This window comes from Arachis hypogaea, chromosome 7 (genome assembly GCF_003086295.3).
Source record: "Arachis hypogaea cultivar Tifrunner chromosome 7, arahy.Tifrunner.gnm2.J5K5, whole genome shotgun sequence".
Taxonomy (NCBI): domain Eukaryota; kingdom Viridiplantae; phylum Streptophyta; class Magnoliopsida; order Fabales; family Fabaceae; genus Arachis; species Arachis hypogaea.
The window spans coordinates 18,849,621-18,866,722 of record NC_092042.1 but is presented as its reverse complement, the minus strand read 5'-3'; the positions used below and the strand labels follow the sequence as shown (position 1 = coordinate 18,866,722).

The 17,102-nt window shown below is 39.4% G+C and overlaps 1 non-coding gene across 1 annotated transcript; it reads right to left on the bottom strand.

Moving 5' to 3' along the window:
* Positions 1–455: 455 nt before the first annotated feature.
* LOC112704445 (small nucleolar RNA R71) lies at positions 456–563 on the bottom strand. The gene has a single exon (XR_003155070.1). It is a non-coding gene; the product is annotated as a small nucleolar RNA R71 (small nucleolar RNA).
* Positions 564–17,102: the final 16,539 nt, after the last annotated feature.

The following is a 17,102-nucleotide window of genomic DNA, read 5'->3' as shown; positions in this document are numbered from 1 at the left end:
CACAATTCTCTGTAGAGGACCTAACCGAATTCTTCAAAGAAGAAGAACATATGGCAGCCGAAAACAACAACAATGCCAACAATGCAAGGAAGGTGCTGGGTGACTTTACTGCACCTACTCCCGACTTCTATGGGAGAAGCATCTCTATCCCTGCCATTGGAGCAAACAACTTTGAGCTTAAGCCTCAATTAGTTTCTCTAATGCAACAGAATTGCAAGTTCCATGGACTTCCATTGGAAGATCCTCATCAGTTTTTAGCTGAATTCTTGCAAATCTGTGACACAGTTAAGACTAATGGGATTGACCCTGAGGTCTACAGACTTATGCTATTCCCTTTTGCTGTAAGAGACAGAGCTAGGACATGGTTGGACTCTCAACCTAAAGAAAGCCTGGACTCTTGGGAAAAGCTAGTCAATGCCTTCTTGGCAAAGTTCTTTCCACCTCAAAAATTGAGTAAGCTTAGAGTGGAAGTCCAAACCTTCAGACAGAAGGAAGGAGAATCCCTCTATGAAGCTTGGGAAAGATACAAACAATTAATCAGAAAGTGTCCTTCTGATATGCTTTCTGAATGGAGCATCATAGGTATTTTCTATGATGGTCTCTCTGAACTGTCCAAGATGTCTTTGGATAGCTCTGCAGGAGGATCTCTTCATCTGAAGAAGACGCCTACTGAAGCTCAAGAACTGATTGAAATGGTTGCAAATAACCAATTCATGTACACTTCTGAAAGAAATCCTGTGAACAATGGGACTAGTCAGAAGAAAGGAGTTCTTGAGATTGACACTCTGAATGCCATATTGGCTCAGAATAAAATATTGACTCAACAAGTCAATATGATTTCTCAAAGTCTGTCTGGAATGCAAAATGCACCAAGCAGTACTAAGGAAGCTTCATCTGAGGAAGAAGCTTATGATCCTGAGAACCCTTCAATGGAAGAGGTGAATTACATGGGAGAACCCTATGGAAACACCTATAATCCCTCATGGAGAAATTATCCAAATTTCTCATGGAAGGATCAACAGAGACCTCAACAAGGTTTCAACAATAATAATGGTGGAAGAAACAGGTTTAGCAATAGCAAGCCTTTTCCATCATCTTCTCAGCAACAGACAGAGAGTTCTAAGCAGAATACCTCTGACTTAGCAACCATGGTCTCTGATCTAATCAAAACCACTCAAAGTTTCATGACTGAAACAAGGTCCTCCATTAGAAATTTGGAGGGACAAGTGGGTCAGCTGAGCAAGAAAATTACTGAACTCCCTCCTAGTACTCTCCCAAGCAATACAGAAGAAAATCCAAAAGGAGAGTGCAAAGCCATCAACATGGCCGAATTTGGAGAGGAAGAAGAGGCAGTGAACGCCACTGAGGAGGACCTCAATGGATGTCCACTGGCCTCCAATGAGTTCCCCAATGAGGAACCCCGGGACTCTGAGGCTCAAAATGAGACCATAGAGATTCCATTAGACTTACTTCTGCCATTCATGAGCTCTGATGAGTATTCTTCCTCTGAAGAGGATGAGTATGTCACTGAAGAGCAAGTTGCTAAATACCTTGGAGCAATCATGAAGCTGAATGACAAGTTATTTGGAAATGAGACTTGGGAGGATGAACCCCCTTTGCTCACTAAAGAACTGGATGACTTGTCTAGGCAGAAACTGCCTCAAAAGAGACAGGATCCTGGGAAGTTTTCAATACCTTGTACCATAGGCACCATGACCTTCAAGAAGGCCTTGTGTGACTTAGGGTCAAGTGTAAACCTCATGCCTCTCTCTGTAATGGAGAAGTTAGGGATCTTTGAGGTGCAAGCTGCAAAAATCTCACTAGAGATGGCAGACAATTCAAGAAAACAAGCCTATGGACTTGTAGAGGATGTTCTGGTTAAAGTTGAAGACCATTACATCCCTACTGATTTCATAGTCCTAGAGACTGGGAAGTGCATGGATGAATCCATCATCCTTGGCAGACCCTTCCTAGCCACAGCAAGGGCTGTGACTGATGTTGATAGGGGAGAGTTGATCATTCAAGTGAATGAAGAATCCTTGGTGTTTAAGGCCCAAGGATATCCCTCTGTCACCATAGAGAGGAAGCATGAAGAGCTTCTTTCAAAACAGAGCCAAACAGAGCCCCCACAGTCAAACTCTAAGTTTGGTGTTGGGAGGCCACAACCAAACTCTAAGTTTGGTGTTGAACCCCCACATTCAAACTCTAAATTTGGTGTTGGGAGGTTCCAACATGGCTCTGAGCATTTCTGAGGCTCCATGAGAGTCCTCTGTCAAGCTAATGACATTAAAGAAGCGCTTGTTGGGAGGCAACCCAATGTTTTATAATTAACTATTTTCCTTTGTTATTTTATGTCTTTTGTAGGTTGATGATCATGAGAAGTCACAAAATCAATGAAAAAAGCAAAAACAGAATGAAAAACAGGAAGAAAAATAGCACACCCTGGAGGACGCATCTACTGGCGTTTAAACGCCAGTAAGGTTAGCAGATGGGCATTTAACGCCCAGTCTGGCACCATTCTAGGCGTTTAACGCCAGAAAGGGGCACCAGACTGGCGTTAAACACCAGAAAAGGGCAAGAAGCTGGCGTTAAACGCCAGAAATGGGCACCAGCCCGGCGTTTAACGCCAGAAATGGCTAAAAACGCAATTTTGCTTGCCATTTGGTGCAGGGATGACTTTTCCTTGACACCTCAGGATCTGTGGACCCCACAGGATCCCCACCTACCCTACCACTCTCTCTCTCTTCCTCAAAAAACCCTTCACCTATCAAATCCCTTCTTTCTCTTCACCACTCACATCCATCTTTCATAAACCCTCCTTCACTCCTTCATTTTCACACAACCTAAACACCACTTCTCCCCCCTTTGGCCGAACACAAAGCCATTCCCTTCTTCCTCATTTCTTCTTCTTCTACTCTCTTCTTTCTTCTTTTGCTCGAGGACGAGCAAACCTTTTAAGTTTGGTGTGGTAAAAGCATTGCTTTTTGTTTTTCCATAACCATTTATGGCATCCAAGGCCGGAGAAACCTCTAGAAAGAGGAAAGGGAAGGCAAAAGCTTCCAACTCTGAGTCATGGGAGATGGAAAGATTCATCTCAAGGGTGCATCAAGACCACCTCTATGAAGTTGTGGCCTTGAAGAAGGTGATCCCCGAGGTCCCTTTTTCACTCAAAAAGGGTGAATATCCGGAGATCCGACATGAGATCCGAAGAAGAGGTTGGGAAGTTCTTACCAACCCCATTCAACAAGTCGGAATCTTAATGGTTCAAGAGTTCTATGCCAATGCATGGATCACCAAGAACCATGATCAAAGTGTGAACCCGGATCCAAAGAATTATCTTACTATGGTTCGGGGGAAATACTTGGATTTTAGTCCGGAAAGTGTAAGGTTGGCATTCAATTTACCCATGATGCAAGGAGATGAACATCCTTACACTAGAAGGGTCAACTTTGATCAAAGGTTGGACCAAGTCCTCACAGTCATATGTGAAGAGGGCGCCCAATGGAAGAGAGATTCAAGAGGGAAGTCGGTTCAATTGAGAATGCATGACCTCAAACCCGTGGCTAGAGGATGGTTGGAGTTTATTCAACGCTCAATCATTCCTACTAGCAACGGGTCCGAAGTTACTATAGACCGGGCTATCATGATTCATAGCATCATGATTGGAGAAGGAATAGAAGTTCATGAGGTTATAGCTCAAGAGCTTTATAAGGTGGTGGACAAGTCCTCTACCTTGGCAAGGTTAGCCTTCCCTCATCTCATTTGTCACCTCTGTTATTCAGTTACAGTTGACATAGAGGGAGACACCCCTATTGATGAGGACAAGCCCATCACTAAGAAGAGGATGGAGCACACAAGAGACCCCACTCATCATGAGATCCCTGAGATACCTCAAGGGATGCTCTTTCCTCCACAAAACTATTGGGAGCAACTAAACACCTCCCTAGGAGAATTAAGTTCCAACATGGGACAACTAAAGGTGGAGCACCAAGAACACTCCATCATCCTCCATGAAATTAGAGAAGATCAAAGAATCATGAGAGGGGAGCAACAAAGACAAGGAAGAGATATTGAGGAGCTCAAGCACTCCATAGAATTTTCAAGAGGAAGAAAGAGCCGCCATCACTAAGGTGGACCCGTTCTTTAATTTCCTTGTTCTTTATTTTCCTATTTTTCGAAAATTAATGCTTATGTTTGTCCATGTTTGTGTCTTGTGATCATTAGTGTCTTAGTGTCTATGCCTTAAAGTTATGAATGTCCTATGAATCCATCACCTTTCTTAAATAAAAATTTGTTCTTAATTGAAAAAGAGAAGAATTGGATGAATTTTGAATTTTATAACAGTTTAATTATTTTGATGTGGTGGCATTACTTTTGTCTTCTGAATGTATGCTTAAACAGTGCATATGTCTTTTGAATTTGTGGTTCATGAATGTTGGCTCTTGAAAGAATGATGAAAAAGGAGACATGTTACTGAGGATCTGAAAAAACATTAAAATGATTCTTGAAGCAAGAAAAAGCAATGAGAAAAAAAAATCGAAAAAAAGAGAGAGAAAGAAAAAGAAAAAAAAAAGAGAAAAAGAGAAGAAAGAAAGAAATAATGTTGTGTTCCAAGGCAAAAAGAGTGTGCTTAAGAACCCTGGATACCTCTAATTGGGGACTCTAGCAAAGCTGAGTCACAATCTGAAAAGGTTCACCCAATTATGTGTCTGTGGCATGTATGTATCCGGTGGTAATACTGGAAGACAGAGTGCTTTGGGCCACGGCCAAGACTCAATAAGTAGCTATGTTCAAGAATCATCATACTTAACTAGGAGAATCAATAACACTATCTGGATTCTGAGTTCCTAAAGAAGCCAATCATTCTGAATTTCAAAGGATAGAGTGAGATGCTAAAACTATTCAGAGGCAAAAAGCTAAAAGCCCCGCTCATCTAATTAATACTGATCTTCATAGATGTTTTTGGAATTCATTGCATATTCTCTTCTTTTTATCTTATTTGATTTTCAGTTGCTTGAGGACAAGCAACAATTTAAGTTTGGTGTTGTGATGAGCGGATAATTTGTACGCTTTTTGGCATTGTTTTTAGTATGTTTTTGGTATGATCTAGTTAGTTTTTAGTATATTTTTATTAGTTTTTAGTTAAAATTCACTTTTCTGGACTTTACTATGAGTTTGTGTGTTTTTCTGTGATTTCAGGTATTTTCTGGCTGAAATTGAGGGACCTGAGCAAAAATCTGATTTAGAGACTGAAAAGGACTGCAGATGCTGTTGGATTCTGACCTCCCTGCACTCGAAGTAGATTTTCTGGAGCTACAGAAGCCCAATTGGCGCGCTATCAATGGCATTGAAAAGTAGACATCCTGGGCTTTCCAGCAATATATAATAGTCCATACTTTGCCCAAGATTTGATGGCCCAAACCGGCGTTCAAAGTCACCCTCAGGAATTCCAGCGTTAAACGCCGGAACTGGCACCAAAATGGGAGTTAAACGCCCAAACTGGCATAAAAGCTGGCGTTTAACTCCAGGAAGAGTCTCTACACGAAAATGCTTCATTGCTCAGCCCAAGCACACACCAAGTGGGCCCGGAAGTGGATTTTTATGTCATTTACTCATCTCTATGCTACTAGTTTTCTATAAGTAGGACCTTTTACTATTGTATTGAGATATCTGGGTAGCTATCTTCATTTTATGCTATCTTAGATCATTGGGAGGCTGGCCATTCGGCCATGCCTAGACCCTGTTCTTATGTATTTTCAACGGTGGAGTTTCTACACACCATAGATTAAGGTGTGGAGCTCTGCTGTACCTCGAGTATTAATGCAATTACTATTGTTCTTCTATTCAATTCCGCTTGTTCTTGTTCTAAGATATCACTTGTTCTTCAACTTGATGAATGTGATGATCCGTGACACTCATCATCATTCTCACCTATGAACGTGTGATTGACAACCACCTCCGTTCTACCTTCGATTGGGTGAATATCTCTTGGATTCCTGATACACGATGCATGGTTGATCGCCTGACAACCGAGTGCTCGCCTGACAAACGAGCCAGCCATTCCGTGAGATCAGAGTCTTCGTGGTATAGGCTAGAACTGATGGCGGCATTCAAGAGAATCCGGAAGGTCTAACCTTGTCTGTGGTATTCTGAGTAGGATTCAATGATTGAATGTCTGTGACGTGCTTCAAACTCCTAAGGGCGGGGCGTTAGTGACAGACGCAAAAGAATCACTGGATTCTATTCCGGCCTGATCGAGAACCGACAGATGGATAGCCGTGCTGTGACAGGGTGCGTTGAACATTTCCACTGAGAGGATGGGAGGTAGCCACTGACAACGGTGAAACCCTTGCTTAAGCTTGCCATGGAAAGGAGGAAGAAGGATTGGATGAAGACAGTAGGAAAGCAGAGAGACGGAAGGGAAGGCATCTTCATACGCTTATCTGAAGTTCCTACCAATGAATTACATAAGTATCTCTATCTTTACCTTTATGTTTTATGCGTTTATCACCATACCCATTTGAGTTTGCCTGACTGAGATTTACAAGGTGACCATAGCTTGCTTCATACCAACAATCTCTGTGGGATCGACCCTTACTCGCGTAAGGTTTATTACTTGGACGACCCAGTACACTTGCTGGTTAGTTGTGCGAAGTTGTGTTTATGCCATGGTATTGAACACCAAGTTTTTGGATTCATTACCGGGGATTATTTGATTTGAGAAAAGTATTGATCACAATTTCGTGCACCAGTAACTAACTTCATGAGGTCTCAACTGTCGTGAGGCATACGCCACCACATTACGATGCTGCATCAGCACGCACCCTAAACCCTTCAATGAGGCATCACAATACACCTCAAATGGCTCATTCGGCTCATGTAACACTAACACAGGTGCAGTGGTCAACTTTTCCTTCAATGTCTGAAAGCTCTCCTCGCACTCAGGAGTCCAAACAAACGGAGTGTCTTTGCGGGTTAACTTTGTCATTGGCAAGGCTATCTGTGAAAAGCCCTTGATGAACCTTCGGTAATAGCCAGCTAAACCCAGAAAACTCCTTATCTCCGTTACGGTGGTTGGTTGCTTCCAATCCATCACAGCCTCCACCTTAGTTGGATCTACGGCTATTCCCTTCTTACTCACCACATGGCCCAAAAACTTCACCTCACTCTTCCAAAACTCACACTTCGACAATTTTGCATAGAGTTTCTTCTCCTTTAGAATCTGCAACACGGTCCTCAAGTGTTCCGCATGCTCTTCTTCAGTCTTGGAATAAATCAGTATGTCATCAATGAAGACAACAACGTATTTATCCAAAAACGGACGGAAAACTCTATTCATGTAATCCATAAACACTGCAGGAGCATTCGTCAACCCAAAAGACATTACAGTGTACTCGTAATGACCATAACGAGTCCTGAAAGCGGTCTTAGGGATATCCTCACCCCTCACCCTTATCTGGTGATAACCGGATCGCAAGTCGATCTTGGAGAAAACTCCAGCTCCTTGTAACTAATCCATGAGATCATCAATTCTCGGCAATGGGTACTTATTCTTTATTGTAACCTTGTTCAGTTGCCTGTAATCCACACAGAGCCGCATACTCCCATCCTTCTTCTTCACCAGTAACACTGGAGCACCCCACGGAGAGATGCTTGGTCGTATAAAATTCTTTCCCAACAAATCCTCTAACTGAGACTTTAGCTCGTTCATCTCTAACGGTGACATCCTATAAGGAGCACTTGAGATTGGTCCCGCCCCGGACACCAATTCAATAGCAAATTCAACCTCTCGGTTAGGTGGAAACTCATCAATATCATCAGGAAACACTTCCGGAAACTCACACACAACCGGAATCTGCTCCAACCTTTGATCATCACCCGAAACACCCGCGGCTAACAACAGGATACCCTGACATTCGGTTCCAGAACAGTTCACCATCATCGAATTCAAGTAATAATTATTTACCACGACCGGCCCTTCTGTATCTTCCGGCATAAAGTACACCGACTTTGTAGAACAATCAAGCAGGACATGGTTCTTAGATAACCAGTCCAATCCCAAGATAAGATCAAGACCGATCATCGGCAAGCAGACTAAATTATGAACAAAATCACGCTGCTTGAACCTAAAGGAAACTTCCGGGCATCCTAGCCTAGTTACCATGGCTTCATGGGTAGCATTGTACACTCTTAGATCATATCCTAAAGTTACAATCTTCAATCCTAACTCATGGGCTTTCTCAAATGCAATGAATGAATGCGATGCTCCCGAATCAAATAAAGCATTTAAAGTTTGTCCAGCCATTTCACAGTTACCTCGAATAAGTGTCTCGGATCCCTCAGCTCCTACAGCTGAAGTGGTGAACACCCGACCAGTCTGTTGTGCCTTTCCAGCACCTTGTTTCTGCTTCTCAGGACAATTTACAGCTTTATGCCTTGCCTTTCCACAAGTGTAGCACAATCCCCATCCGGCCTTGCATGGTGCTCCCGGATGGTGACTCCCACATCTAGTACAAGCTTGATCATTCTGAGGCTGCTTCCCATACCTTTTTCCTTGGGAGTTGTTGTTGTTGTTGGGCCTCCTAAAAGAGCTTCCCCTCTTGAAAGACGGACCTCTAGGTGCAAAGCTCTTCCTTCGGTTCTGTAGGAATGATCTTTTGTGACTCCCTTTCTCAGCAGTTGCCCTTTTCACACACTCTTCAGCAACCCTACACTTGTTCACTAATTCGGAGAAAGTCCTGATCTCCATTGGTCCCACTGAACTGAAGATATCACTCCGGAGTCCTCCTTCATACTTAACACACTTCCATTCCTCATATTCCACCGGAGTCCCTTGGCACATACGAGAGAACCTGAACAGCTCCTCAAACTTGTCAGTATACACCGATATGGACATAGTACCCTGCTTCAGCTGTAACAATTCAAGTTCCTTTGCCGTCCTAGCAGAAGTCGAAAAGTACTTCTTATAGAACTCTTCTTGAAAGACATTCCAAGTGATATAGTCATCACCCTGCTGCAGAAGACGTCGGATACCTTGCCACCAATGCGACGCTTCACCTATGAGCATATAGGTAGCAAACTCGACACGCTGTCCTTCAGGTACCACTTGTGCTTGCAGTGCTCGCTCTATAGCCTGGAACCATGTATCAGCCTCAGTCGGACTAGTAGTTCCCTTGAACTTAGGTGGATTAACCTTCAAAAAGTTTGCCAGCGTCATCGGGCCATGAACTCCACCTCCATCATTACCATGGTTGTTCATCTGTTGACCAAGAGCCTCAGCAGTGGCTTGCATAGCAGCAGCCATGTTCTCCAACGCAGTCATAAAGTTCACCGGGTCATTAGGGTTATTCTCCGGCGCACGAGCATTCGTACGACCTCTCGCACTACCTCTACCGCGTCCACGAGGCGCCATCTGGTTCCTATACATACCAAACAATCGATATTAAGTTGATCAGTCTCAATATCGGAAGTCTAGTACTTCAAAGTCCCAAATGCATGCTCATGAACGTTTATGCCAACTATATCAAGCAGATATACTAATAGCACATAACACACACACAGAGAATGCACAGAAGCACAATCAGTCCATCCCTCAGGCTCTACAGGAACGAACTGCTCTGATACCATAATGTAACACCCTACCATACAGAGTCTTATGCTTAAGTCATAATTCAAAGATGGCAAGGTATTACGACCTCTAAAATAAAAGTTTAGTACATATAGTAGTATGAATGATTGATTATAACTAGGAGCCTTTGTAGAAAAAGGGGTAAACAAAAACCGCATCTCGAAAGCGCAACACTCCGATCGACAACGTAACGAACAAGGATAACCAACGCGTGATTATATATATACAAAGGAGTGTCAAAATAGGAATATCAAGACTCAAGATCCGGCTGCGAAGATAACCGGTCCGAGCATAACAATATATATACATATGATAGAAATAAGGAAAACCCCAAGGAAACCCAAAGGGACACCAAAAACATAAAACCTATTCTCCAAACTCTCCCATAAGAGGAGTCATCACAGTTTGTATTATTTAATGGAGATAAAAGTATCTAAACAAAACATATAAACCAAAACATAGCCCCGAGAACAAAGGATCTTCGCAAATCTAGAAGTCTCCAGCATGCCTCAACGGGAAACCACACGTCCTGCATCTGAAAACCACAAAATCCGCATGGGTGAGAACCAGAGGTCCCCAGCATGGTAACAGCTTCCACATATATAATACTTAATAATGGAGGAAAGCCGAAGGCAATCCTAGAACTTCCTCCAAATAATATCAAAGCTTATAAACAAACTAAACCATAAAGGGCATCTGACTAAAGATTCTTCAGTCTAACTAATACTTCCCTTTCCAATTCCTTCAGACCTCCCAACCACCAGCAGGAGTATAATATAGCAAACACAGTTATATCAAGCAAGGAATATACAAATAGGAGCAGTTAAGGCATTTAGACAATTAGCAAGTAATATGCAGTCAAATAGGCAATCTCAAACAATTCACATAGTATGCATATGATGAATGCCTGTCCCTAGTGGCCGATGATATCATCTGTCGGTTATAGAGCCAACCCGACAAGTCCTGGTAGCTAACCATTGGACTGTCCCTCTGTCATGCATCCCCAACTCGAGTTATACTCGTCATAAACTTGATCATAATCATGATCTATATCCATCACCCTCACTGGTGAATATATACGGGGGCGAGCTCATCCGGGTCTTTCACAGTGCCCGGCCACACTTATGACATAGGGTCAAAAGAGTATCAAGTCTCAACCTGGAGCACGTGGTGGCTAGCCACTGCTACTACCCAGGGAAACTCGTAACTCCGATAGTGGAAGTGCAAATCACAATTATCAATAATTCAGCATAAACATGCATGAATTCTCATCCATGGATCAACATCCATATCAGCCATTTCGGCTCACGGTTAAATCCATAACCAGCCAATATCCATAGCATACACAGCTATTCCGGCTCACGGTTCAATCTAGAACCAGCCAATATCCATAGCATACACAGTTATTCCGGCTCACGGTTCAATCCAGAACCAGCCAATTCATAAACAATTACGGCCCTTCGGCCAATGGCATAACAAGCACTTCCACCACCATCCTCCACATCTCACATAATCATCAATGATCCTCAATGATCATTCATTTTTCCCTTGCTTCACTCGCAAGTTACCTCATTCCCTAGCCCCTTTTTAATAGCTAGGCATCTCATATTGATTTAAGATATGAGTGGTGAGATCGGAGGCTTAGAAGTATGAAATTTGGCTTTTAAAACTCAAAAATCAACTTTGGGATGAAAACAGGTCCACGCGTACGCGCACTCCACGCGCACGCGTGAATGGCCTCAAAACTTCATCGACGCGCAAGCGTCATGCACGCTAACGCGTGGATTAAAAATTTGCCAATCGACGCGCACGCGTCAACCACGTGTACGCGCGGGTGTTCTTGTGCCCCAGGCACAACACTGGCACAGTTCTGGCATGACTCTCTGGAAAATGGCTGGGCATTGGGTGCAGCACCATCGGTGCGCCCGCGCACATCACGCTCACGCGTGGATGGCATTTTCGGGAAGAACGGCGCGCACGCGCCAAGTGCGCCCACGCGCAAGGGGTCATTCTGCTAAAAATTTTCTAAGTTAAAAGCTGCAGAATTCACCAATTTAAACCCCAATCTTCCAACGAACATAACTCTCTCATTTTAAATCGTTTTTCACCCGTTCTTCGAACGGCATGGACATCCCGGATCCAATTTCATTTCTAAATAGATTTGGCACAAAACAGAGATCCGTAGTCCAAGTTATGTCCCGCTAAAGTATGCCCAAAAACCATATTTTTCATAAAAACCACAAAGTGCCATTTCCAAAACAAGCAATTTCCAACTCTTTTTCAAAATCAATCAAAACATGCCATTTTCATCCCTTTCCTTTGAAATCAATCAAAATACATCAATTTCAACATCAAGCCTCCTCAACTCACACATTGACACTTCACCACAATTTATCAAAATCACTATCTCATCATTTTAACCCACTTCACCCAAATGGCTCAAACCCAAACATATTGACATATCATATACTCTTTCTCATGCCAATTATCAACAACACCAATTCCACTAAATCATCATTGTACACAATCAATTTCATACTCACCATCAACATGGTCCAACCCACAATTCAACCATAACCAATCATCAAGCATATATCACAACATGCATATTTCTCATACATCATACCACCAAGGCATCATTAATCATCATCACATATATGACCACATCATATATATCAATAATTCAACAACATCAACAATTCAATGCCTATCTTAGGGCCTCTAGCCTAAGTATTTCCTACCACATTACATATTGGATACGGGAAACCGAAACCATACCTTAGCCAATTTTCCCAAGCTCCACCGGAGCACTTCCAAATCACTTATCCACAAGCTCTCAAGGCCTCAACTCCTCCAAGAACAAATTTTTTACCACCAAACCCTTTCCAAGCTTTTCAAAATCACCAATCAAGCTCCAATATCCACACATACACAACCTAAGCCACAATCATCATACCCATACACAACATCTCAAAACCCAAACATCATAAAACAACAAAATTACACTAGGGTTAAGAACCTTACCACACCCAAGGTCCAAGGAGACAAGATTAACCTTCTCCTTCAAGAGAATTGGGTCCTATAACATCAAAGAACCCAAAATCTCAACATTTCACCCAAGAAACTCGAAAATAAGGGCTGAGATTTCGAATAGCAACACGTGGCTTACCTCAAGATTGGTTGTATGGGTTTTGTAGAGCTCTCCACGTCGAACGCGTGGCCGCAAACGGGGCGGCAATCGGAGCTCTAGATCAAAAGTTATGGCGGTTTGAAGATCAACCAAGGGAGAGAACTTGAGAGAGTGTTCTTCCTCCCTTTCTCTCTAATTTCAGCTTGTGTGTGTAACAAATGAGGAGAGAGAGTGCTGAAAACTAGGGTTTTGGTTAAGTTATGTTGGGCCAAGGGCCCACTTTGGGTCCAATTGGCCCGGTTTGGCCCGTTCGGTCCAATCTTGGTCCGAATTCTATAAAATTGGTACCAAAATTCTCGTCTCAATCTCCTCTATCACATTTAGCCATAAAAATCACATTTTAGGCTTTCCAGAATAAATTCTCATTTATGGGTTAATTAGCCGTTAATTAACCGGGTTTTACATCAAATATCTCAAGATATTGCCAAGTTCAAAACACCCAGTTATCCATACCATCTCCTTCAAACATTGGCAACTCAGACATCTTCACCTTCACGTTGTAAGCCAAATTCACTTTGAACCGACCTCCCTTGGACCTGTGGCTAGAGCCACCCCTTATTGAGTCATTCCCTGGTCTTTTGGAATCTATTTTAACTTCACATTATCTCGCAATAACTTCTCAATTGATTGCAACGACAAGTCCAAGGACATGAGTTGATGCTGAATTTCAGCTGTCCTCTTGGTGGCTTCGGTGAGCCATGACTAGTGCATGGTTGTCTCCATTTCATGCCATAAGATGTTGGGTTAAGTCCCACAATGAGCACAACCCTTATATTTAGTTGCCAACATGAAGTTTGAAATTTTGAGCAGACTGCCGGTGATAAGTCAGAGAAAGGTGATGATGATGTTTGTGAGTCGGTGGCTACCTAAGGAAACTCCGATTCCATCCACTATTAGCTCATTCTTGACAGATCCGATCGGGTGTTCATAATATGGAGTAAAAGGATTTGAGGTACTGGTTAAGCAGATTGACAATGATCTATGTCAAGATTTCTTGCTTATTGGAAAGTGTCAGCTCCTCTAATAGGTTATGGAGAGTTCCATCTATCATCTTTAGAGACTCTTAATGAAAGCACCAATTGATGGATTATTACAATATAACAGTAACAACAACATTTCACACTAGAATTAACAACACAATCAAGTATATGAAGAATCAATAAAAGAGTTGAAAGTAAGAGAATGTATATAACAGAAAAAGGAAATAAGCAACATCAATTCTCCTTATTCGAGTCAGGAAAAAAACTCCACTCAATTATCAAATCAATCATTACTTCTCACTCACTCTGCTCCTCTCTATTCATACCCCTCATTCTGTTACATAACTAACTATGATAATTATTCTTCTGTTACGCATTCTTCTCGTGCATGGTAGTCCATCATCCATATTGGAGGTCTTCTCACTCTTTTATTTTAGATCTCATTTCAATTGTTTGGCTTAATACCTTCCTTAATCTCAAGTTCTTGGTTTACGCCTCTATGAGATAGGAAATTAAGCGTATCATATAGTCTATAAACTAGAACGTTAAAGATGTACTTTCATAAGCAACCGAATGTTATTAATTATTTATTTTATTCCTCCAAAAAGTAAAAAAAAATGTAAGAATTTAATTTGTTAAAGATGTGAAGTTAATAATAGTCAATAATAAAAATAAAAAGATACATCAATAAGACATTCCACCATCCTATGTTTTATAATAGTTCTTGAAATTCACATTTTATACCGATTTAGTCTTTGGAGTTCCAATTATACTATTATCATTTCTAAAATTGATCTCCGAGTATCATATCGACTCTTTTTTGATAATGATTCAACAAATAAAGTGATGAGATGACACCCCAATGCCATGCCGGATACGGAAGAAACGACACGATTTATTTTTATTGACATCCAATTAAAACAAAAACAAAGAATGAAGTGTTTGTATGATCAAAGCTTTGTGCAAACCATTTTAGACAACAACAGATATCAAAACGAAGTCTTTTCTACTTTTATTAGGGGTACCAAAAGTAAATGATGTCATTTCACTATATCCAGTGTGACATTGGAGTGCCATCTCATCACTCCATTTGTTAAGTCATTATTGAAAAGGGATCAAGAGACTACTATGATATCCAAAAATCAATCTTAAAAACAATAATAGTGTAACTGAAATCTCAGAAACTAAATCAACACAAAACGCAAATCTCAAAAATCACTTTGAAGATATAATCCCAAATTGATCCTTAAAAATTGTTAAATCTAACATTTTGGTGTATAATAAAATTTATTATCTATAAGTCTCTGAGATTTTTTTTAATAAATTAATCCTTTAATTTTGTCTTTTTAAAAAAGATTAATTTATCATATAATAATATTTTAAAAAACATATTATATATCTTATAACAAAATTTATTAGAAATTTATTTATCATATATATATATATATATATATATTAAAAATTTGAATAAATTAAAGTGACATAAGAACTAATCTATCTTAAAAGAATAATATAATTATTGAAAATTTTTAGTAAATAAAAAATTGTTAGCAAATGAAATGTTTGATTCAATTTTTTAAAAAATCAATGTATGTATTTTTTTATTTTTTTGACTAATCAATTTATGTATTTAATCTCGAATTTTATTTCATTGTTTGTTTTTATCGATGGTCGATTTTGTTTGATTTCTTTTAAAAGTGGAAAGAATTAATTAGTTGAACGTTGAAGGAAGAGAATCAATTCTTATACTAAAATTAATTATTGATATTGTCTAACTTTGATTTGACAAAAGCCTAGAATCGTGACCGATTAGAACTCTTGATATTTTTATTTTAAAAATATTATTTTTATACTAAAATTAATTATTAAAATAAATTATTAATATATCTATATATAAATATACGTATAATTTAATTTATTTTTAATATATATTTATAATTAAATATATATTTTATATTAATATCTAATCTTAATAACTGATCTTAACGTATACTTAACATAATCGATTCTATTTTGTCCCTTCTTAACAAAATGTAACATTTTTCAGTGTAATTATGAACGTGGATTGACGGCAAGCAAAAAATATCAATTTTTAACTAAGCGGATCTTTGACCACAACCCAAATGCTAATTCATTTCATGAAAATGTGGCATAATATATAATTGTCTTATGTTGTGTTTTGACGACGCCCAGCAGCAGCCATCGATTTTAGAATGGTAGCAGCAACACATTTCCTAAGAAGAAATTTAAAATAAAGAAGATTCATGACTTAGCTTGATGAGGCGATTGGTTTGATTGAAAAATACAACGATTTTGGTGGGATACAAATTTATTCTCTTAGTGATTTCTGGAAGAATAAATCTTTAATAATTGAGAAATCGCCATCCTTTCGTGGCATGGCAGAATGAAATTCTATCCGTTGCTTCTCAAAAAACAGAAACTGCACCATGTGCAAAATATGGGCCGCGCACCATATTTACGTATTTTTTATTACAATCAATCCAATTTTTCAGTGTATTTCCGTATCCACACCAATGTACAAATTAAAATTGATAGGAGTGATAACAAAACAGAATCAGAAGCCAAAACTAGCAAAACAATTTGTTATATAAAAGTTAAATGAAAACACATTTAGAGAATCATGCAATACTCATTCACTGATCAAAACACTTCCTACTTCCGGTATTTCACTCTTAGATCATTCATCTCAGTTTTCCTACAAAAATAATTAGTAATAACAACTTGCATTGATTGATAACAATTTTAGAATTACGGTTATAAATTTTGAGGTAAGTTAGAATGGAAGATAAATGGAAAATATAATTTGCCTAAAAAATTATAAATTCAACTTAGGTGATTTTAGTAACTTAATAAATAGTAAAGTTTTAGAGGTGTAAAAAAGTGAATAATTAGAAACTAATTAACTTGGATTGTTAAGTAGGTAACTCATTTATTTGTTTAAAAAAATGTCAGAAGGTTTAAATTATGTCTTAACTTGTATATACAGTAAATAATTCATTGACTTTTTAAATTAGTCAATGATCTATTGGATTGAAAAAAATTGTGAAAAACGAAAAACAAAATTAGAGAATTAAGTAGTGTTAGTTTAAATAAAATAAAATTAAATAAAAAAATATTAATCGTCTAGCAATTTTGTTTAAGCAATACTGGGAAGCCAACGATCAACATATATATTTTTTTAATTATTTTATTTATCTTAAATTTTAAATTTTAAATTATAAATTTTTAATTTTAAATCATAAATTATAAATCATAAATTTTAATTTTTTAAATTAAAAAATTA